The sequence below is a fragment of the Arvicanthis niloticus genome, chromosome X (genome assembly GCF_011762505.2).
Source record: "Arvicanthis niloticus isolate mArvNil1 chromosome X, mArvNil1.pat.X, whole genome shotgun sequence".
NCBI lineage: Eukaryota > Metazoa > Chordata > Mammalia > Rodentia > Muridae > Arvicanthis > Arvicanthis niloticus.
Genome location: NC_047679.1, coordinates 12,926,328 through 12,950,143, shown reverse-complemented (window position 1 = coordinate 12,950,143; position 23,816 = coordinate 12,926,328). Strand labels below are relative to the sequence as shown.

Below are 23,816 nucleotides of genomic sequence, written 5' to 3'. Positions count from 1 at the left end.
ACTCTACACGATTTGGGCTTTCACTGCGATTGAAGCATACCTTAAAGCCATCGTTACCGGCAATTATCCCTCTCACAGTGTTGTGTGCAATTTTATGGTCCAACTACATTATTAAAAACTGCCATCTGTCACAGATGTTTCTGTCGTTGACATGGATTACATAGATATCTAGGACATCAAATTCTTTCACATATGGTGCTGTAATTTCATTTGAATTTGGAATATATATTCTCATTAGAGGAAAAAGTGTTACACTGTGATTTTTCTCACAATTGTCATATGTTATGAGTGTCTGTTTGCATTCCCATTTCGTGCATTCAGGTGACTCTGGATGGGGTGGGCAGTTGTCCATGATGCACTATTCAAAGCTATCTATCTATTTAATCACCTATGGTGTTGAAGGGATATATTCCTTTCATTAATATTAATTACATATATGTATACAACATATTGAGATAATAGTCACGTCAGTCACCCTCCCTTATCTCACTCCCACCCATGATCCCATTGTTCCTGACTTGTCTGCCTTCTAATTTCATTTCTTTTCTGTCTGTGCAGGTCTTATGCCAGTGGTCCTGACTGAAAGAACGATACCATGTGCAGAAGACAGCATTTCAAAGCACTCTTCTCCATGTTCCTGCTCTCAAAATCTGTCCACTTTTTCTTTCATGATGTTCCCGGGTTTGGAGATGACAATAATGATGTCCTCTTTAGGGCTGAGAGCTCAAGAGGTACTTGCTTTCAGCACATCAACCAGGTACGAGTCTCTACATATACCACCCTCCATTATTAAAAAAATAAAAGAACTTCCTCTGGCCCTGGCTAAAAGCAGCACTAGTCTATGGATATCAACATAAATATTTAGAAGGCAATTTGATTATATGTCAAGGACACATTGCAGATGCTACTTCCAACCCTTAGACCCTGCACTGTATAACCAATTGCTTCTGATTAATTTCCTATTGCTACTATATCAAATTTCCACATACATAGTAGCTTACACTCCCTACAATTATTACCTTCCATTGCTAGATTTCAGTACTCACCCTAACCTGCCCTTCCAACTCTGATCCAGTATAAGGACTTGCCAGACTTCTCATGAAGAACCTTGTCCAGAGCAGGAGAGATTTGAACATATGCTTTTTAGTCCATCTCTTTTGCTTGATAACAGCCACTTTGAAATGAGTTCTCTTCTCTACTGTGGCCGAATTCCCTATAAATGCTATATGACCATAGCATCTTCTAAGGCAGTATAAGTATGGCATGGAATAAATCTGATTTTACATATATCTTACTCTGCTTTAAGCAGCTCTGTACTTACCATGTTGATATATTGAGTCAGATGGGGATAAGGGCTATAATGAAATTCTTCATTAAAGGAAAAGAGAATCCTAGGTTAAAGTTACTGTCGTCAAAATGGAAGGCAAGTAGGAGGCAGAAATTAAACTCATCTGGGGGCAGAATAGTCAAGTGGGCTCAGAAACACGCTAAAATCTTCAAGTGTCTGGAACCTAATGTTTAGGAAAAGGAGGAGGAATTGGGGTTTAGAAACGCCCAGGAACAGCAATGTTTTTCTGTCCTGTGTCAACTGCACATTAAAGAATGTATAGTTCATTATTTCTCCACCATAGGCAGAGGGGCAACAAAATGTTCCAATGTCACATTAAGGAATGGAAAAGGGGACTTCCTTTTGGAGTAGTTTGACCAAGAGTGAGCACCCATTTAAGGTCTCCACTTCTCTCCATATGTCTTTTGCCTGTGGTCCATGGCCTCTCTATGGTGCTCCTCTGTTTTATGTATCTGATCTGCCCCTGTTGCCCGTTTCTAACAAAAGCCTTTGCTCTTTATGTATTGAACATTATAGGAAATATGGTATGGAGAAGAAATGAAGAATTCCTTTCTACAGAAACTTTTAATCGGGCCCACCCAGCATTCCTAATGAACAGGCACTCATAGTGGCTTTGGGAACTGCAAAAGAAATTCACATTCCTGCTTCCTACTCAGAAGTTCCTGAAGCAAACCCCATGACAAACCTAAATGCATAAGCCTTATCTTTGCTGTCACAGGTTGTTTATGGCCTAGCCTTGGGCAAGGAATAAGCAAACAACTGAGAATCTTGAACAGATTTTTTTAACAGGGGAAGTATTTACTTTGCTGGTCTCAACTGACCCAGGATAGCTACTCAGTATAAGCTCAACCTACATCCACGTGTTGATTCTAAGATTTGTGTAAGACTTGGTTTTTTTTTTTTTTAAGATCACCTTCACCCTCTTTGCTACTTTCAGCAAATGATTACCACAACATACACATATCCACACATACATTATTCTAGGTAAGAGGCATGAAACAATAGTACATGATTTAAGATGAAACCTGTGCATTGGCTTAGGCTATTTCTTTTTAATAATTCCCCTGCATAGTAAGATTGGCTACATTGTTTTCTTACAGGCAGATTAAACTTAAACAGACTGAGTACACAGTAGGATCACAGTTATCTACACAATCTTAAGTGACCCCAAGGTATATCATTAACTTGCTTGCAAGGTCTGATAAAAGTTCAGTTTCTTCAAATGTAAGAGTTATTTCTAGAAAATGTACTATTACATCACACCACTTACATGAATCTAATTCCTTGAGTTTGGTGTCCCACAAAGCCCTGGTCTCTCTTAGCTCTTTGTTGGTTATCTACTTCTGTTGTCTGGAGAGGTTAAAGACAACGAACAAGGAGAATGCTCACGGCTCCATTTCTTCTCACAGGTGGTATTACAAATAACTCATCAAGCACCCTTAGACACATGAAAGTTTCAAAGAGCTGGCCCTTTTCTCCAAATCTAGCCAGTATCTAAGTTCAGTTTTGAAATGCCTTCATTAATTAAGCGTATCCTCAATTGGTAGATCCAGATTTTCCATTGTAAATGTGAGGAGATATGGAGCTGGAGAAAGTCATTTATGTAAAGCAGGTGCAGACAGGATAATGATTTCATTCTACATATATTATTGCATGTTCAGTGTGCCATGTATGTTGTTAAAGAGCCTTATGTGTTTTGGAGAGTGTTGAACAATAGTAACATTGAAATAAAACACCTACAATGTTTGACATTTTGTTAGGAGATAGTTGCTATGTTATAAAAAACAAAGATAGGAAGACAAGGAAACATGGGAGGTGTTTAATTGGGTACAGGAACAACTTTTAAAAGACAAATAAGCGAGACAAATAAGCTGTATGGTTTTCAAAGAGTTAGGTTTGGGGATGTTTCTGGCAGAAGTAACAGAGAAAGATACATGTAATCCTTAGATACAGATGAGGGAAACTTCTATCTGGGAATTGGGAGTGTAGCCAATGAAGAAGCAGAAAATCACAGGATGTGGGGTGGGGTAGGGGGAAAGGTTATAAGGCTTTGTAGACCCAGGGGCAGAGAATTTTGTATTTCCTACAAATGTTGGTTGTTTCTTAAAGCCAATGGTGTTTTCTCTGCTGTCTCTCCCTGCTTATAACCTTGGTGGATATTGGGATTAAAATCCTACCAATCTTTGATAAAGGAAAGGAATTGGACTGATTAAACAAAAGGAAAACATGCTCTTACATTGGATGTCTGATGACAGCTTTAAGTACCATAGTGAAAAAAAGGCAAAAAAGCCTCTTAGAGGAATTTAGTAACAGTTCTCTCTTGTTTACACACAGGGTTCAAAGTTTCAGTAACCTGAGCTCAAGTAGCTTGTCTGGTCCATAATTCCACTAACAGGATAGATAGATTTTTGGCTCCATGTGTTCTAGTAGCAAGATACAGACCTTACAATTTTCCTTCTAGAATACTTCTTTTAACATAGAACTATCGGAAAACTCTTCCTCTGCATCTAGTAAAAAGTAACCTAGATCTTAATTGCTCCTCCTTGTTGACTTTGTGGAATAGACCTTTACATCTTCCTAAGGTAGGAACTGGGTGTCTCTATTCCTGATGCTGTGCAAGTACAAGCCCACAGAACCTACAAAGACACCATAGAATTACAACCCAACATTTGGGATTTAGAAGTCAGTAACTAGGTCACAGTACTCTTGCACCTAGGAGCATTCTCCCAAGGACTAACATTATCTGTGAACAATTACCATCTTGCTTTTCGGAGTTTAAGGTTCTTCTGAAGGTTGGTGTCCTGTGGTCTGTCTGCTGAATTTTTGCATATGGCAGCAAGCCCAACCTTACATTCTGTCACTTATGAAAAAAGGAATGAGTAGGTATGTAATGATTCATTCTTGTGTAGAAACCTAAATATATGGCGAGAACTTTCAATAGATTTAGCTCCTTGAAAAACATGCTCGGTTTCCCTGATACTTCACATTCAAATATTTTGGGACGCAACTCCAGAAGTCAAAGATATTTTCTTAGAAATTCAAATCTTTATTTTAATTGCCAACATGAGTTGCAATATGCTTTCACATTATCTCAAACAAAGACTATATACAAATGTTTATGTACAACCCAGAGGTAGATAGTACAATCTTTCACTGGAGTGCTGCAAATAGAATTGAGCTCCATCTTATTATAATAATGTCTAGGATAAATCACAAAGCATGGTTTCATAGGATAGTGTTAGCATTAACTTGGGACACATGTTTTGTAGCAGAAAGGATGCAACAGTTAAAAAATCATAGTCGAATAGGAATGTAGACAAGTGGATGAAAAGAAGAAGGGCTGTAATATTGCTTGTTTACACTTAAGGCTTTCATTATACCTTCATGAATCATTTTTGAAGAATTATTTTACTCTGTGTGTGTATATGTGTGTGTGTGCTCATGTATATGCATGCATATAGACATGTGCAAGCACGTGCCGTGTATGTGATTGCCAAGGAGATTAGAAGAGAGCATCAGATCTCTTTGAGCTAGAGCTCCAGTTCTGAGCTACCTGACCTGAGAGTTGGGATCCAAACTCAGGTCCTCTGGAAGAGGACCAAGTTCTCTTCATTGCTTAAATATCTCTCCATTCACTCCTTTAAAATTTTTATATGTTTAATACTTATAATATGAATGATATTATATGTTACTATGTTTTATATGTATCATGTATATATTTTTTCTCTAAAGGGTAGTTCAAAGTTAATAAGAAAGTTATTGGAAAATTTTTCTCCATTCTTTATTTTTTGAACTTCAATCTCTTAAAAATCCCACACTACTATATAATTATATAGGGAAATATAATCTAAAAATAAAGGGGGAAATGTTTGCTTAATCACTGACTAAGTGTTGTGAAAATTCCTTTCATGGGACTATGTGGACAACATCTATCTCCTCTTTATAAAGTTCCAATGACCAACCAAAGTATGATTCCACCAAACCTCACCTTGAGGAACCAATGAATTTGTTAGGCTTCATTAAGAGCATTAAGAGCATGTAAATAGGATCGTGGGAATCCAAGAAGAGTCACACGGCAAAGTCTTCACTCAGTATGGATGATAACACAGCTGCGCAGATGGAGCCCATTCCGTTACTATTTTCTACCATATGTACTTTAGTATCTCCGTAGAATCCCAATCCCCCAGTGCCACGTGCAATTAGAGGAAGAATAAGTATAAACAGCTCACAGTAGTGGACAGAATCTCAGGAGGGTCCAGTGCCCCTCCCTACCCCATCCTATTAGAGGATCTCAACTGTCAACAAGACCTGTTGCTCACTTGCAAGCAAGCACAGCTGATCCAATGAATATCATGACCATTGAGCTAAGAGAATCATGTTCTACAAACACTAAGAAATCCAGTAAAATTTATCATATGACCCAGCTGTATCTATCCTTAGTGTATGCTTAAGGGACTTGACATTCTACTCCGTGGATATTTGATAGGCCATGTTCGTGGATGTTATATTCACAGTAGCTGGGGAATGGAAACAGCCTAAATGTCATTGAACTGACAGATACATAATAAAACTGTGCTAATATGCACTACGGAATACTATTCCGCTATAAAAAATGTAATTGTGGACTCTGCAGGCATTTGCAGGACTGAACCAGAGAAGCTCATATTGAATGAAATAACTTGATGCAGTAGTTTCCTCAGAGACTGAAAGATTCCATCCTTCAGGGAAGTTTCTTAATCAGGAAGTTAAACAATTCAGAATAGCTTCAGGGATTTCGTGAAGCTGACCAGATTCACTGGGTTCTTTTTGTCCAGGAGAAAACAATAAGGACTGCTGGGAGTCCCTCTCAGACAAACCAAGCTACAAATTAGACCCTAAGACTAGACCTGCTGCCCAGAAGAAGCTGAAACCAGCCCAGCTGCCTGGAAGAGTTTTAGAGCAACTGAGTTACTTGGAAAGGAAACCCTCCAACCTGTTTAGCTGCTTGCAGGCTGTGCAGTGTGCTCCAGATTCCCATTTTGTCACCCGTGCTGAGGTGAGCTTTGGTGATGCAGCTGTCTTTGAGTCATTTCTTCTCCTATAAGTAGCCAGTCACCTATATTCCTGTAAGAAACCCAAACAAAACTCATTGGTTCACTGAGTTGGAGTTTGGTGATATCCATACTGTGGTCTGTCATGGGCTCCCTATCAAGTCAATAGATGTGTATTGAATCTTCTCAAGAAAAAAAAATCTTGTCACATAAAAGTAAACCAGACCCAAAATGAGAAACATCGCATGCTCTTTCTCATCTGAGGTTCCTAGCACCAAGTCTTCAAATGGCAGGATACAGCCTGGAATAACTGCAGAGACCAGGAAAGTAAAGAGGGATGGTTGTGGCAAGGGGGACAGAGAGGGGAACAGTCAGGCACAAATGATCTGTAGTGTTCGGGGGTCCCTTTGGAACCACACTAGCCAACAGTATCAAAAGAAGTAACTTGTTCTTGTCACTGGCCTTTCTATGTTTCCCTTTGCTGTCCAGTATGGGCATTGCCCCCTCACTATAGGATTACTCCACTTAAATTTTTAAATATATGGATAGGTACATATTTTAGGATGCCTCTGTGAAAAGGTTTCCATGCAGCCTTTTCAAAAAGTCTTTACTGATAATTATGCCTCCCTTTATTATATGCAATCATTAAAGTTATTCTTGCCACACAATAACTTACCCTATGTACTCAAAAATATATATTACAAATTTCTAATATTTATACATATCATTCCTTCAATGGAGTATAATTATCCTGATACATAAAACAGTTAACCAACACTCACAGAAAGCACACTGATAGGTAACAGTTTCCTCTCAGATAAAACCTTCTATCTTGGGAGCAGCTTATTAAGTCACAGTGTTCCAAAGGGAACTGAACGACCCTGTACTTCAGAGAAGCTGGTTAAGTCTGAAGTAAACAACAGCTTCAGGAAGGTCCTACAATTGACTAGATTTACTTCATCCCTGCAGGCTTGCTGTTGCTGTGAGGAAACACCATGACCTTGGGGAAGAAAGACTTTATTTGGCTTACACTTCCATACCACTGTTTATCATAGACGGAACTCAAGCAGGACCCGAACCTGGATGCAGGGCCTGATGCAGAAGCCAAGAGGAGTGCTGCTTACTGGCTTGTCCTCATGGCTTGTTCAGCCTGCTTTCTTTTTTATTTATTTAACTTTAATTCTTTTAGTTAATTCACATCCCACTCACTGCCTCTTCCAGGTCACCCCTCCCACGATCCTTATCCCCTCCTTCATCCCCCTCACCTTCTTCTCTGAGTAAGTGGGGACCCCCCTGACTATTCCCCTAACCCTGGCACTTCAAGTCTGTTCAAGGCTAAAGGCTTCCTCTCCCACTGAGGTCAGACAAGGCAGCCCAGCTAGAACATATCCCACGTACAGGCAACAGTTTGTGGGATAGCCCCCATTCCAGTTGCTCAGGACCCACATGAAGGTCAGGCTGCACATCTGCTACATATGAGCATGGAGGCCTAGGTCCAGCCTTTGTTTGCTCTTTAGTTGGTGATTCAGACTCTGAGAGGCCCAAGGGTCCAGGTTAGTTGACTCTGTTGGTCTTCCTGTGGAGTTCCTATCCCCTTTGGGGCCCACAATCCTTCCTCCTATTCTTCCATAAGAGTCCCCAAGCTCCATCCACTGTTTGGCTGTGGGTGTCTGCATCTGTCTGAGTCAGCTGCTGGATGGAGCCTCTCAGAGGACAGTTATGCTATTCTCCTGTCTGCAGGCATAAGAATATCATTAATAGTGTCAGGGATTGGTGCTTGCCCACGGGATGGGTCAAAAGTTAGGCCAGTTATTAGTTGGCCATTCCCTCAGTCTCTGCTCCATCCCCGACCCTGCATTTCTTGTAGACAGGATAAATTTTGGGTTGAAAGTTTTGTGGATGGGTTGGTGTCTCTATTGCTCCACTGCAGTTCCGCCCTGGCTGCAGAAGGTATCAGCCTGCTTTCTTATAGAACCTGGGATCACCAGCCCAGGGCTGGCACCACCCACAGTGGGCTGGACCCTCCCACATTGCTCACTAATTGAAAACATGCCCTACAGCTGGGTCTCATGGAGGCATTTTCTCAATTGAGGTCCCCTCATTTGAAATGACTAGCTTGTGTCAAATTGACATAAAACTAGCCAGGACAGTCCATCACTCTCCAATCTGAGGTGCCTAGAAGAGACTTAGATCAGCCTAGCAGCAAGCAGAGACCAACTTAACTACTTAGAAGAAGTGAAGACCAGCTTCCTGAAAGGGGCACTATTGAACCTGTTTAGCCACCTTCAGGCTGTGCACTGTGCTCCAGGGCTCCAAATTTTGTGAGCTGTCACCCTTACTGGTTTTGGTGATAGAATTGTCTTTGTGCAATTTCTGCTTCTTTGAGTAATCGCTATAAAAAACTTATTGGCTCATCAAGATGGACTTTGGTGCTATTGGCTTCTTCTCTGGTAAGTAGATGTTTTGTTCAGTTTCCTTGAGAATGATGTCACCCAACACACACACTCCATAATTTGAGCACTTCTAGAAAGGATAATTGATTCCTCATGAATACCGTGTAACCTGTGATCCTCACCTTTGAAATAATATAACCATGTGTTACATTTTGCTTCTCAATTGTTTATTTTCAGCTAGCTTGCATTTCAGTTTTAATAATTCCTTTCTTAGATTTGCCCCACCACGGATGCCTTCTTTGACTGTTAATTTCATTCGGGATCTTTTTCAGATAAATGATTTTTTTTTATTTGCATCCCTTTCTGAGGAAATGAGGTTGTGTTAGAGCACTGAATCAGTCATTCATTCCTCACTGCTTTTTTGAAACATGTCAAGTTGCCTTAAAACTAATGCTGGAAAATCTTCATCAAAAATTTCATTCAGATTAGCTTGTTACTCTGATCATGAAACAAAGGCATGATTTCTGGTGAGTTCTTGGGGCCTGTTGGCATGTAATGGCATCTCCACATTGAAAGTCTTGGTATTTATTCCAGTGTTCACAATCCACTTCCTGCCTGTCCTTCCCATAGTTTAACGAAGCTGCTTAATTTTTATACCTGTAGTCACGCCTGCTCTTTCAGCACTGGATCATGTGCAAACCTGCTGTTACTGTGTTGTACTGTTTGAACACTAGAGGCCTAGTTTTGTCCACACCTCAGTTGGCATGGATTTCAGAATGAATTGGGAGAGTACATGAGGCTAGTCTAGGGTCTCCCTACAAGTCACATTCTACAACAGGGTAGCTACAGACACTTTGTCCATAGTTTCTAGCTTGTCGTTATTGAATTCTCCTTGGCTCTGGGAAGAATAATTGTGGAGAGACTGGCCTCAGGCTCTTCAGCCAAGCTTGTGGGCATCAGTACCACAATTCTATGTCAAACTCTTATACTAGTCATCCATGACTAGTCTAGTGATGGATTGAACTAAAAGTCACACTGCTATGGGCAGTCCACTACTGACATGGACTCATGACACAAGACTGATAACTGACACAATCAGCCACTGATGATGCTGCCTGCAATAGAATTCCAACAAATGTGTTGGGACTCTGCATCCCTGCTTGCTGGAAAGGATATTCCAGTGGTTCTCTCCATGGGCACTGGGCCTGAGATTAGGAATTGTTGCACCTGCTCAATTTTTTGTTTGTTTTATCTGCCTTGCATTAAATTACAAAGTAAAAATCTTGCCTTGTTCCCACTGTATAACTGCAGTAAATATAGTCTTCCATCATGCTACACTGCCTGAGCCTGATATAATGTTAGTGAAGCTAAAACCCCTGCCATCAAGGGTGACATCTAACTGAATGTCTCTCTCCCACACGTGTAAAGACCTGCACAACCTCATGGGTGCACAAAGGTAAATGCTGCTGGAGCAGATGGTAGGTAGTTTTGTCTAAAGTTTTGCCTTGAGGCTTGCCAGCCCTTTATCTGATGTGTGACTTTGCTTCTTCAGCTTTCCAAGGTATGTGACAACCTGTAAGACTCCACCTTAATAGGGCACAGGTCATTTCTTGATGCCAGGGAAAGCCTAGAAACACCATCTACAATTTAGTGTGTAGAGCTACCCATGTTTCTGAAGTTAGAACCCATCAGTCACAAGTACTAAGGTAAACAGCCTAACATACAGAGTCACAACTGTAGAAATGTGAACAGTTCTTGGGAGAGGTGCCTTGGGCATGTTCCAAGTCTAGAAGTGATGCAGGCCAAAATGTAAGACTGTTTCACCAAGGACTAAGTGTCCACCAGATGTCAGGGCAGGTCTAAAGTCCGTTCCTTTGAGCTCTGGCCTGGATACCTGTTGGGAGCCAACTCCTAGCAGAAAGCGGCTGTCATCCTTGCAGCCATCTCAAGCTATATACCCTGACAAGAGACTTGTTTTTCAACAGCCTACAACAGCTGAAGCACACTCTGATAAACATTTTGTTTATCCCACATATCTTGTTTTGCTGTTTAGTGCCCACAGCTGCAAGGCACACGTGCTATCCATGCCTGCAAGGTGTGTGGTGCACGTGCTATCCACTATACACACCTGTAAGGCATAAGTCATATCCACACCTGCAAGGCACGTGGCAAAAGCCTATAAGTACCCCAGATTTCCCTTCAATAAATGAGACTTGATCAGAACCTCTGTCTTGTCTCCATTCTTCTCTTCCTGTCTCTTTATCCCCACTCTCTCTCTCTCTTGCTAGACCCTGACCCGCAGACGGAAGTGGCAGCTCGGGCCAGGACATTTTGGCCTCCAAGCGTGGGCCAGAGAGCAGGCTGCAACTGATACCAGTGCTTATTTTCTACCTAGATTTGAGTGACGACCCAGTGGAGTTCCAAGGCAAATTACTGTGTTAGCATTCTGCCTTTCTTCCCAGCAGGTAGAGTCTTGTTCCCAAGTCTGCCGTGCAAGTGTGAGAGAAAGGTAGTATAGCCACTCCCATGGCTACATGGCTATGTAGTATCAACAGCTCTATTTGTGGATAGCAAATTGATGTTGAACTCTGTTAAGAACTGGCTTCCCTGTGGTGGACCTACTACTGGATTTGAAGTATAAAGTCTAGACTTAATTCTTCTCCCCACGCCCCAGTGAGAGGTGTTTCTCCCCAAGTTACTAGGAGTTGAGGGAGGGGTGACATGGACAACTCTTTCTTTTCTTTTTTTTTATGACCACTTTAAATTTATTTACATGAGTAAACATTATATATTTTAGATATCTAAAAATATTTTATAACATTATTCCTTAAGTAATATTTGTCTTACTTGATTTTTCAAATTATGTCAACATTGTTTTTTTGTTTTTTGTTTTTTGTTTTCTTTTCTTTTTTTTATTAGATATTTTATTTACACTTCAGATGGCATCCCCTATCCCCATTCCCCCCACCCCCCTTAGGAAACCCCTATCCCATGCCCTCTTTTCCTTTTTGCATTTATACATTTTTTTTAAAAAAATGTTAATCATAGGCTTTATAAGTTTGGAATTGTTCAATCAGAGGTGTAACCCACTGACCGACCTAGATATAACAACTATCTTTGACTGGTGGAGATACATGAACATCTGCCTCCCTGTCTCCCCCCTCTTTCTCTCTTTCATCACCTAGCTTCTCCTCTTCTTCTCCTCTTCTTACTCCTTTTCTTCCTCTCAGTACTCCTCCTACCTTAGCTCCTCCTACACATCACCCTTCCTGTTAAAATGAAACTTTTCTCTCAAAATACAATTAGAGCATAATTATTTCTTTTCTGTCTTCAATGTGAATTTTCTTACTATTATAATAAAACCAAGTACTATGGTAGCTTTGTCTATGTCTTTGTCTTGGGGCTTGCCAGCCCTTTACCTGATTGTTTTTGCTTCTTCAGCTTTCCCCTGAATCCTAGCCCTAGAATCAGAAAATGAGAGTCACAGGAGACTGGGAGATGAAAACTTACTGAGGCAGATGTGACGTTATTCATTACCAGCACACAGTTCACAGATAGCCATGTAGATTGACACATACAGGGGAAATCTGAGGAAGGAGAAATACAGCAGGTAAAAGCTGGCAAAGACAAAGACAAAGTTGAAGATAAAGGCACAAAACTGTGACCACAGGACATAGTTATATACAATTTTCACAAAAGTGACATTTTGCCAGGGGTGGTTATATAACAGACACATCATTGCTTAATCCTAGTTCCCAACTCAGACTTCCCTGGATGTACAGTATGTTTATCCATATCAGTGCCATGTTGTATAAGTATTATTGACCCTTATGGCCTTCTGTTCACTTCATATGGTCTCTTTATTGACACCCCCATCCAATATATATATATATATCCAATATATATATATATATATATATATATATATATATATATATATATATAATCAAGAGTATTCTATTTGCATGTATGTCTGCATGACAGAATAGGAAATCAAATGCTATTGCTGATAGTTGTGAACATCCATGTTTTGCTGTGAATTGAACTCAGGATCTCTGGAAGGGCAATCAGTGCTCTTAGCCACTGAGTCATCTCCCCACCCCATAATTACTGTTTTATCATTTACTGTTCCCTTCATATTTTTCTTTATATATACATATATTCAGAAATATTTTTCTGGGAGTTCATTGTGTGTGGTGGCCATGAGATGTTCTCCTGCATAAATATAACTTCAGAGAATGTAATTGTCAAAACACTACAGCTATTTTGCTTTTAAATGCATTACTATGTTGTGCTGAAGCCAACATAGTATATCAAATATATTTGATATACCTTTGATAAGTATATCAAACGGCCAGTTGTAGCAGGGACCCATTCTTGGGGGAAAACATGTTTGCATGAGAGACACTGGTCTTTTCTGAGAGTCAACTTCTTATTAAAACTCCCCAAGGGCTCTGCAAAACATTTCATAGACTACAGGGAAATCTAATATATTTCCACTCAACCTCAATCCCAGCCATGTTTCTTGGTCTTTTGGCGCATTTTTGGTCATATAAACACTTTTGTAATGCTTGCAAGTTTATTTTTGTTTTGTGTCTTTGTTTTTTAACTATTAAATTTGTTTGAGAGTTTCATATATGGGTACTATACTTACATCACTTCTACTCTTGCCTCCCCAACTCTTGTGCCCTTACTCCTGCTCAAAATAGTGCCATATCCTTATTTAATTAATTACTGTTGATACATGTAATGTGCATATACAAATATAAACTACAAATACACCTACTGGTTCCATGTAGTCTTGCTCTTGTGTGTTTGTCCTTAGGAATTACCACTTGGGATTGGATAACCTATTGGGTAAAACTGATTCTCTCCCTTGACACTCTTTGACTGCCTGTAGATCTTCATCTAGGGGTGGGGTCTTAGGAGATTTTTCCCATCTAGATTGGCATGTCATTTGGTCCTGTCACTATTCGGGTGTTTTTAGGAGGCACGCAGGTCCTTATGCTCACAGATAGGTACTATGGATCTTGGAATGTTAAACACACAGGGTTATTCTTTCAAGGGAAGAGATTCATAGCCTGTTATCTGCTCAGAATGCTGGGAGCAGACTTGGTTAATAGCCTGGTGGTTTATATGGCTGAAGCCACACCAGATTCTTTCCCGGACTCTTATGGGAACTTATGAAACTTTTCCTTAGTCAATCTTTAGAATCTATCTTTATGGATACTTCATACATACTTTATAAAGAGTTTTGTTGTAGTCACATCTGTGCTTTATTTAACTTTACTTTGTTCCACAAGAGTTATGCATGCTTTATTATGCACTCAGGACTCAGTTAATTATCACCAGGAAAGTTTTCACCAAATTGTTCTGTGCTAAAATATGTGTAAAATAAACATCTCAGGGTCAAACTCCTAAAGTTTGAGCCAACGTTAGCTATTTAGTTGTGGTGAACCAAACTGCTGCCTTCTTGCCTCCTTGGGATCTTTTTTCTGTTCTCATGGTTGTCGCAGAGACCTATCCAGATGTTGTGGCAACCGTTCTGCTGAGATTTTATGAATGCAGCTTCCCTATCTAGAAGACATTATTGCTTTTTAATCTTCTGACTTTTGCCATCTTTCTGCTACACTTTTTCAAGTTTACCTTAGCCTTGATTGTAGAGGTTGAATTCTAGATGTTTTGTTTGTGGTGGGAATCTCACAGACATTTAGTCTGTACATTTCAACCAGTTGTGGGTCATTTCATGCTATTAATTTCCATGAGATCTTTCTCGGCATACTTGCTATTGGCATAGTAGAAAGGTTACCAATTTTTAAATATGATTTTGTATTGCAACACTTTACTGAAATTCTTAGTGTTTCTAGATATTTTCTTTGGGAATTTTTTGAATCTCTTTTGTATACTGTCATCTATCTGCAAACAGGAATAAGTTGACTTCTTATTTTGCTATTTATATCTGTTTAATTTTCTGCTCTCACTTATTGTTCTCACTAGTGCTTCAAGCATTACATTACATTACATTACAAAGATAGTGGACTGTCTCATTCCTAATTTTAATGGGATTGTTTTCAGTATTTCTCCTTTCAGAATAATGGATGCTGTGGGTACGACACATAGCCTCTATATGTGAGATATAACCCCTTCAATCCTAATTTCTCAAATTTTCTCATGCTTTTATTAAGCATGATAAATTTTGTCAAAGGTCTTTTTTATATCTATTGAGATAATTCCATGAGTTTATGTCCACTTATATAATTTATTATACTCAAATGTACATATGTTGATCTACCCCAGTATGAAGCCAACTTAATCCTGGTGGATGATCTTTGTAATACATGCATATATTCAAATATTTGCAAGTATTTTATTGAGGGTTTTTGCTTCTATGTTTATAATGATATTGGCCTGCAATATTTTTTGTTTGTTTTGGTTTCGGCTGCATTGGGTTCCACTTGGTTTTGGTAACAGAGTCACAGTGGCTTCCTAGAAGGTGACATAACTGTTCTTTTTCTCTCTTTTTGAGTAACTTGAAAATATTTCTTTCTTTTTGAGTAATTTGAAAAAAAATTGAGTGATTTGAAAACTGTAGTTCTTTGAAAGTATATTTTTTTGTTGTGACTCCATATGCACCTGGACTTTTATTGGTCAGAAGGTTTCTTACTTGCTCTGGGTTTATTTAAATTGTTGGTTTCTGCTTGGACTAAATTTGGTGGTTCAGATGAATAAGTAAATCCTTACAATTCTACGTTTCAAACTTAATGGAGTATACAGGTTTTTAAAATTATTCCCTTATACTATTCTGAATTTCTTTGGTGTTTTGTTGTAAAGTATCCCTAGTCAACTCTAATTCTGTTATGTGAGTCTTCTCTTTCTTTGAAAGTTAATTATGCCAACAAAGTATCAGTTGTCTGAACATGGTCATGGCAGGATGTAAAGTGAATAAGTAAAACAAAAATTAAGTTAAAAAATTTTAGTGGTGGCGCACACCATTATTCTCAGTACTTGGGATGCAGAGGCAGGTGGATTTCTGAGTTTGAGGCCAGCCTGGTCTACAGAGTGAGTTCCAGGACAGCCAGGGCTACACAGAGAAACCCTGTCTGGAAAAAACAAAAAAATAAAATTGAGTCATGTGAGATATCTGTGTGTTTGTGAAAAAACTCCAAGAAACCAAGACAAGAGTCTGGTGACTTGAGTTTCTTCAGAAACAAGAAATTGTTCTTAGATTATGCTTTTGTGCCCCTCTCAGGTGTAGCACACAGGAGTGAGTTTACATCAGATTAGTCATTCTAAATAGCTATTTTTATTTCTTTATGTTGTTATTTACTTATGGGGGAAAAATTTGCTTTATGCTGCTTGTAGCCACATGCTGTTTGCCCTTGTAATTGTACACAATTCTCATGTGACTCCTCTTTACCCTCAGAGAATAAATTGTCTGATGCTCTGAATAAAGTTGGCCTTTGCATGAGACTTTAGTCTGCCTCATTTGTCAGCTCTATTCTCCTAGGTTCCACAGCCTCTAAAGTGGTGACAATCAATCAGTCTTGTTTATCTTATAGTTGTTGATTTTTTTCTATTGCCTTTTTTTGTTTCTATTTCATTAATCTCTGCTCTGATTTTTATTATTTCTTCCCATCTACTGGATTTGGGTTTAGTTTGTTCTCGTTTTTCCAAATTCTTATGTCATGTCATTAACTCATTTATTTATGCTGTTTTTAAAAGTAGGTACTTAGAGCAATAAATGTTTCTTTTAGGATTGCTTTTATTGTGCCCCAGAAGTTTTGCTATGTTGCATTTTCCTTTTTATTTAATTTTGGAGTTTTAAATTTTCTTTCTTAATTTTCTCCTTGACCCATACTTCATTCAATTTTTTAATATGCATGATTTTGTATCTTTACTAGAGATTGTTTATTTTAAGCTTTATTGGTTTGTGATCAAAATGAAAATACAAAGTATTTCAACTTTTTTTATTTGTTTAGCTTGGCTTTGTGTCCTAGGATACAATCTATTTTAGGGAAACTTCCATGGGCAGCTGAGTATAATGTATAGCCTTCAGAGTTTGGTAGAATATTCTATAAATATCTGTTACATCCATTTGATTTATGATGCCATTTAATTCCAATTTTTCTTTGTGTTTTTTTTTTTTAGATGAACTGTCTATTGAGGTATTGAAATCACCTCCTGTTATTGAGTTGGGGATAATTTGTACCTTGACATCTAATACTTGGATTTTTATGAAACTGGATGTACCAGAGGTTGGTACATTCATGTTGAGGATTGTAATGTCTTCTTAGTTAATTGTTCTTTTGATAAAAGTGAAGCGTCATTCTATATCCTTTCTGGTTAATTTTAGATTGATATTTATCTTGTTACATATTAGGATAGCAACAACTTTTTGTTTCTTGATCCTACATGCTTGGAATAATTTTTTTCATACTTCACTCTCAAGTAGTGACAATCCTTGACGTTAAGATGAGTTTTTTTTTTCCTAGAAAACAAAAAGACAAATTTTGTTTGTTGATCTATCCAAGCTAGCTGTGTCTTCCTATTGGGGAACTAGGGCCATTAATATTTAAAGTTATTGTAAGGTGTGTGATGATTGCTGTAATTTTATTTTTTACTTTTGCTATTTCTGTTCTTAGTTTTCTTTTTGTATCTCAATAATTATAACTTCATTTGTTTCTTTTTCCAGAGCTTCTTGAGTATGCTTACTTATTTCTTTCTTTAGTTCAAATAATACTTCCAGTATGTAGGGCTGGATTTCTGGGTATGAGTTCTTTCAGCTGGTTTACATGGTAAGTTGGTTTTTTTTCTTCAACTATGGCAGATAGTTTTTCTTGTCTGGATTGTCATCTGTAGTCTTTTAGAACTTGGAATATATTATTCCCAGATCTGCTGGCTTTAAAACTTTTCATTGAGAAGTCAGCAATTATTCTAATGGGTTTTCCTTCATGTGAGACTTGTGTTCTCTCAAAGAAAAAGGAGAAGGAGGCATTCCAGGATTTGAAGTGAGTTAAGAAACTGTGGGGACAAGGGGTGGCCTGAGGAAGATTTAGACTAACCATGGAAATAAAACCCTGGACATGTTTGTGAGGGGTTTTATACTTCAGGCTAACTAAACTGAGTAGACTCACCCTAAATATGAGTGATGCCATTCCATAGGCTGATGTTCCTGACTGAATAAAATGGAACAGGAGCTGAGCATCTGTATTTATCTCTATCTCCTGTCTACAGATATCCAGATACCTCAAGCTTCTGATTCCACATCTTCCCCACCCTGATGGACTCTAACTGTGAGTCAAAATAAACCCTACTTTCCGTAAGTTGCTTTTGTTAGGCATTTTGACATAGGAAAAGACACAAAACCAACACAATGTTTCCTCTCACATATATAATATATTTATACTGAGATGTATTATTCTCTGAAAATAATAAACAGCAAAACAGATCACATGATGGGGTTGGACAAGAGAGATTGACAGGCAGATTTATTCAAAACATGCTATATGAATATATGAAATTTTCAAACAATAAAAAATAATTATTTTAAAAAAGAAAACAAGTGACAATTTCAGCCAAGGAACCATGTGCAAACTGATGCAGCCACTATATAAATAACTGTGTAGCTTTCTCAAAACACTAAAAGTTAAATGGCCATATGACCCAGCCATAGCATTCTTAGGTGTATATATCTAAGGCACTCAAAGAGATACTTACACATCCACATTTATTGCCACTTATTCATAATAGTTAGGCAATGGAGTCACCCTAGATGTACATCAACAGACAAATAAGCCAAGAAAATATACAAGTATATACTGATTTTTTTAAAAATATAAATTTACTTACTTTACATCCTGATCACAGCTGCCGGCCTTCCTCTTCTGACAGTCCCTCCCTCACACCCTCTCTCTCCTCAACTATCTCTCTCTCCTCAAAGAAGAAGAGGCCTCCCATGGATCCTATCCTGTGTGAGGTAACCCAGACCCAGAAAGAGAAATATGGAATGTCATCACTTATAAGTGGAAATTAGCCATAAAGTAAAGGATAAACATGCTATAATCCACAGACCCAAAGAGGCTAAACAAGAAGGACAATGAAGGAGAGTGCTTGAATTTCACTGATAAAGGGAAAAATAGACATTGGGGGTGGACAGAGGGAGGGGACTGGATGAAAGAGGAGATGTGGAGGGAAACAAGAAGGCTCGAGTGTGGGGAGGACATAGAAAAAGAGAACTACTGGAATCAGTGGAGGTGGGGGGCATTTCTGGGACAAGCTAGAAAGGTAGGACAATGGAAACTTCTAGGAACCTATGAGGATGACCCTAGCTAAGACTCCTAGCAATAATGGATAAGGAACTTGAAATGGCCACCTCCTGTAACTAGTTAAGTCTTCCAATGGAGCAATGGGTACACAAACCCAGCCACCAAATCTTAGATCCACAATTTGTCCTGCCTACACTGATAGTTTTTAAGCAGTAAACAAAAGTCAAAGCAACACATTCATGGGAAAGTGATGGAACTCAAAAATACTTAAGTGAAAAAAAGACAAAGACAAATAGCATGTTTGCTCTCTTGCTTACATTCCAGATTTTAAATTTTTGTTCTAGTCAATATATATGTATAGTTATGGATATAGGCCTTGAAACTAGAAAGGAGACTAGGGGATGAGAAGGGGGAATCTTAAGGGGGAGGAGAAAACATATATCAAAATAAAAGGGGAGTGTGGTGGTGGTTTGAATATGCTTGGCCCATGGGAAGTGGCCTTGTTGGAGGAAGTGAGTCACTGTGTAGGCAGGCTTTGAAGTCTCCTAGTGTTGAAGCTTGGCAAAGACCCAAAAGTGAGTCTCTCCTGGTTGCCTGCAGGAAGACAGCCTCCTCCTGGCTGCCTTTGGATGAAGATGTAGAACTCTCAGCTCATCCTTCAGGACCATGCCTGCCTGGATGCTGCCATGCTTCCCACCCTGATGATAATGGACTGAACCTCTGAACCTGTAAGCCAGTCCCAATTCAATGTTGTCCTCTATAAGAGTTGCCTTTGTCATGGTGTCTGTTCACAGCAAAAATATCCTAAGGCAGTGAGCTATCAGCACAAGGCAGCTAACTAATGGAAGGGGGGTGCATGATGAGTACGGGAGAAAGAGAAAGAAGAACATGACATAATGGTAACTTTGCATAAAATGCCCAAATTTCTCTGGGAAGAATAACAAAGTAAGACAGCTGTGGATATATTCAATTGGTAGAGTATTTGGTAGAATATATGAGGCATTGGTTTCAGTCACTAGCACATCATAAAATGGGAATGGTGGCACATGCCTATAATTCCAGAATTTGGTAGGTAGAAGCAGGATAATGAAGAAGTCAAAGTCATCCTTTTCAACACAGCAAGTTCAAGGACATAATGGATACATGGAACTCTGCTTCAAAGGTAAATTTATGGGAGCTGGAGAAATTGATCAGCACTTAAGAGCACTTTCTGGTCTTGTAGAGGACTCAGTTAATGTTCCCAGACCGTATATGGTGGCTCACAAATCCCTGTAACTCCAGTTCCAAGGGAACTGACACTCCCTTCTGAATTCTGCAGGCACTAGGCACACACATGGTGCCCAAATGTACAGGCAGGGAAAACACTCACACATGTTTGTTTACTCGTTTAAACATTTTGCTGAGAGTTCTACATATGGATCAGCAGGTATCAGGAAGACAGATTGAAACTGGACCTGGCTTGAACTTCTCAAACCTCAAAGCTCACACCCCAGTGACACACCTCTTCCAACAATGACACACCTCCTAATCCTTCTCAAATACTGCAACTCCCTGATGCATTCAAATATATGACCTTATGGGGGCCATTCTTATGCAAACCACTGTAGAAGTTCATGAGAAATACATAATAAATTGAATCCTGGCTACAGCTACGCTCACACATCCTCTCAGAGGCAAAGGAGAGGAGGGGGAAGAACTCTTCAAGGGCAAATGGGAGGGAGGCAACATTTGGAATGTAAATAAATAAAATAATTAATTCATAATAATTTTGAAAGAGGAATAGATATTAAAGGAAGAGAACTGTGTTTGAATGTGGCCTGGTCTGTTTACAATTTTCTATTTTGAGTTTCTAGGCATTTCTTCCCAGGCTCCCTAAAACCTATATAGAACACCTTTAGGTCTTCCTTTTCAAGGTCAGGTAAGAGATGCTAATCAAACCTCTAGGGGAGAGTCATCCTTCAGAGGGCCTTAAGGAAAATGTTGCAAGTACTATTCTTGCCTCTGGGACTTCTTTTGGGAGACTGGGTATAGATGCTGGTCAGGAGAATCTCAGATGCTATTTACATCTCTGAACTCTTCTTGTGGCATTAGATTGTGAATGTTGGCCCTGCCTCTGTGCACTCCTTCCTGAAGTTTGTTGCACTTCTGGCAACCTGTAGATAAGGTCTCCTACATGCTGACTGCCTTTAACCAGATTTTAGTTCCTGAAAACCGTGCAGTTGTGTGTCAACCACACCCCCATAATCTAGTTCTGCATGTGGTTATCATTTTTCCAGGTCTGTAGATCACAGAGAGTCATGGGTGAAGAACACACACATACAGAAGTTCTTTTTAAAATGGCATTCTCAGGCTGTTGTAGTCAGGTGATTGGTGCCTAGAAGACTGAGACCATGAACTTTCTGCCCATCTTTTTTTACTTGCTCCTGTCAGTGAGGAGCTAGAAGAATGGCCCAACAGTTAAGAGCGCATACTGCTCTGGCAGAAAACTCAAATTTAGTTCCTAGCACAGACTTCAGATAGTTCCCAACATCATCTAACTCCAGATCCAGGGTATCCACCACCCTCTTGTGCTTCTGGCCTCTGTGGGGAAACTGCACCTGTGTACACACACACAGACACACACAGACACACACACACACACACACACACAAATCTATTTTTTCAAATAATATGAAACAAGAATGAATGCATTAGAATTTGAAAATGCAAACAAACAAAAGAAAAAAAGAGCCCAAGGCAAAGTACAAGACTCAGAGACACACTTCTTTGCACACTCAGGAGTCCCATAAAAACACTAAATTTGATGCCATAATATGTATTCAAAGACCCTGGTGCAGACCCCTGCAGGCCCTGTGCATGCCTCTTTGATCTCTGTGAGTTCATGGGAGCTTTGCCTGTGTTACTAGGGGCTTGTTTTCTTGTATACACACAAATTTTAAAATGCAATTTTAAAGTGTCTTTCTGTCCATCAGTGAAATTGCACTGCAAACATTCTGAGCCTGTCTGGTGTAAGCTGCAATTCTCATTGTCTGCTGTTGGTGCTTCCCAAACTAAGCCAAGCTCTCTGAGAAGGTGATAGACGGTCTCGGTCTTTCCTGCTTGGTAAAACTTCCTAAGATATAGAGATTTGAGGCTTGAACCCACCTCTTCTGATAACTGTCATCCAACTCTCTACATTTTATCCTGGAGAGATTCTAACTAGAATGTGCTTATGTATCTGATCCAGCTATATTTAGCCCTGGGAGAGGAGGTAGTGAAGTAGAAAACAGTCAGAATATAATGCCCAAAACACATTTCACAATAGAAGATGGAGCTTTTGAAAAGTGTCCCAATCAAAAAATTCACTCAAGCACTTCAAACTCATCCTTGGCATCTGAGGTCCTGAAATGGAAGTACTATAAGACTATGGGGGCCTGGTCTGTGTGGCTATAATTTGGCAACTGCTCATGGAGACGAAAGTGCTTGCAAAGAAAAGGGCCTCTGGAAGTGAGCACTGGAATCAGTAGCTTTCTAGTGGATTACCTATCCAATGGATTACCTATCCAATGGATTACCTCTCCAACAGCCCTTGGGTCACGATGGCCTCCCCTAAATCTCTCAGCTCCTCTCAAAAGAAGACCAACGTCTTCATCTTAACGTCTTGCATGTTTCAGGGCCTACCAGCCCAGAAACACATGTCAAGTCTCCACCAAGTTAGTGACTCAGAGCCAGGAGAAGGGGTCACAGTCTGATTTATGCACAGGCCCTCTAAGCCCAGCGCTAATCTGAGGCAGTCAGCACTGCCTTCAATCTCATCACCTTTTCTCACTCCAGGTTCCTCATGCACTGGGTGATTTCCAACATGGGTGTCTTACCGACAGTGGTCCTGGACATGGAACCTGACATGTATATGCAATCATGGCCTTACAGTTGCTTATTAAAGCAGATGTCTTAAAGTGTGTAAGACACTTTTTGGCTCTCCCTTCTGTCTCACAAGGCTTTTAGCTGCCACCTTGTATCTTCTGATCCTTCTGCCACTGAGATAGAAAGAACTCTGTGCATGTTTCTGTGATGGAGGAAAAGGCTTGGGGAGGGTGTCACTTGCACAGTGACTGAGGCGTGGCATATATGACTGGAGAATAACGGGAGGAACCAGCATTTACCCAGTATTTATGAAAGCTACTGTTTACAGCAAAACCACAGTGGGAATGGAGGAAGGACTCTAAACAGGAGTCGTGTGTAATTCTTTTCTGGGTGCCTCAGCATAAACACTAATCAGTTGCACTTCAACTCACATGTTGATTGAGGTGCTCTTAAGAGGACTTGTCACCAGGCTTCAGTCTTTTTGTGAGAATTTTTATAGCTGATTGTGATATATCTTGGTCAGGGTTCATCCAGAAATTGATTGTAGTGAAAAAAAAATTTGGAGATTCTACCTTAAGGATGGTAAAAATATGAGCATAAGAGTTTCTAAGTCCCATACTCTGGGCAGATGGTATTCTAGTAGAAAGCATTAAATTACCTATGAACAAAACTGAGAACACTTTGGGGGGGGGGGATGGAACATTTAAGCATGGATGCAGCCTATGGAGCAGAATGGTGCTGAGAAGATTCCACACAATGTGTATGTGGAAAGCAGGGGCTTGGGATAAGTAAATTAGTGGGAGAAGAAAAACTACTGGGAGTGACTCTGTGTCCAGCTCAGTGGGAGACAGTGCATACATGATATTTGGAGGGTCTGAGTGCCATATCTAGCACCTGAAAAAGAAAAGATAATGATTGTGAGATATACCAGGGCTTC

The 23,816-nt window shown here is 39.5% G+C and overlaps 1 long non-coding RNA gene across 1 annotated transcript; it reads left to right on the top strand.

The window, feature by feature from the left end:
- Nucleotides 1–564: 564 nt before the first annotated feature.
- Nucleotides 565–11,539, top strand: LOC143435521 (uncharacterized). The gene is made up of 3 exons (XR_013105892.1): nt 565–757; nt 6,163–6,383; nt 7,348–11,539. It is a non-coding gene; the product is annotated as an uncharacterized LOC143435521 (long non-coding RNA).
- Nucleotides 11,540–23,816: the final 12,277 nt, after the last annotated feature.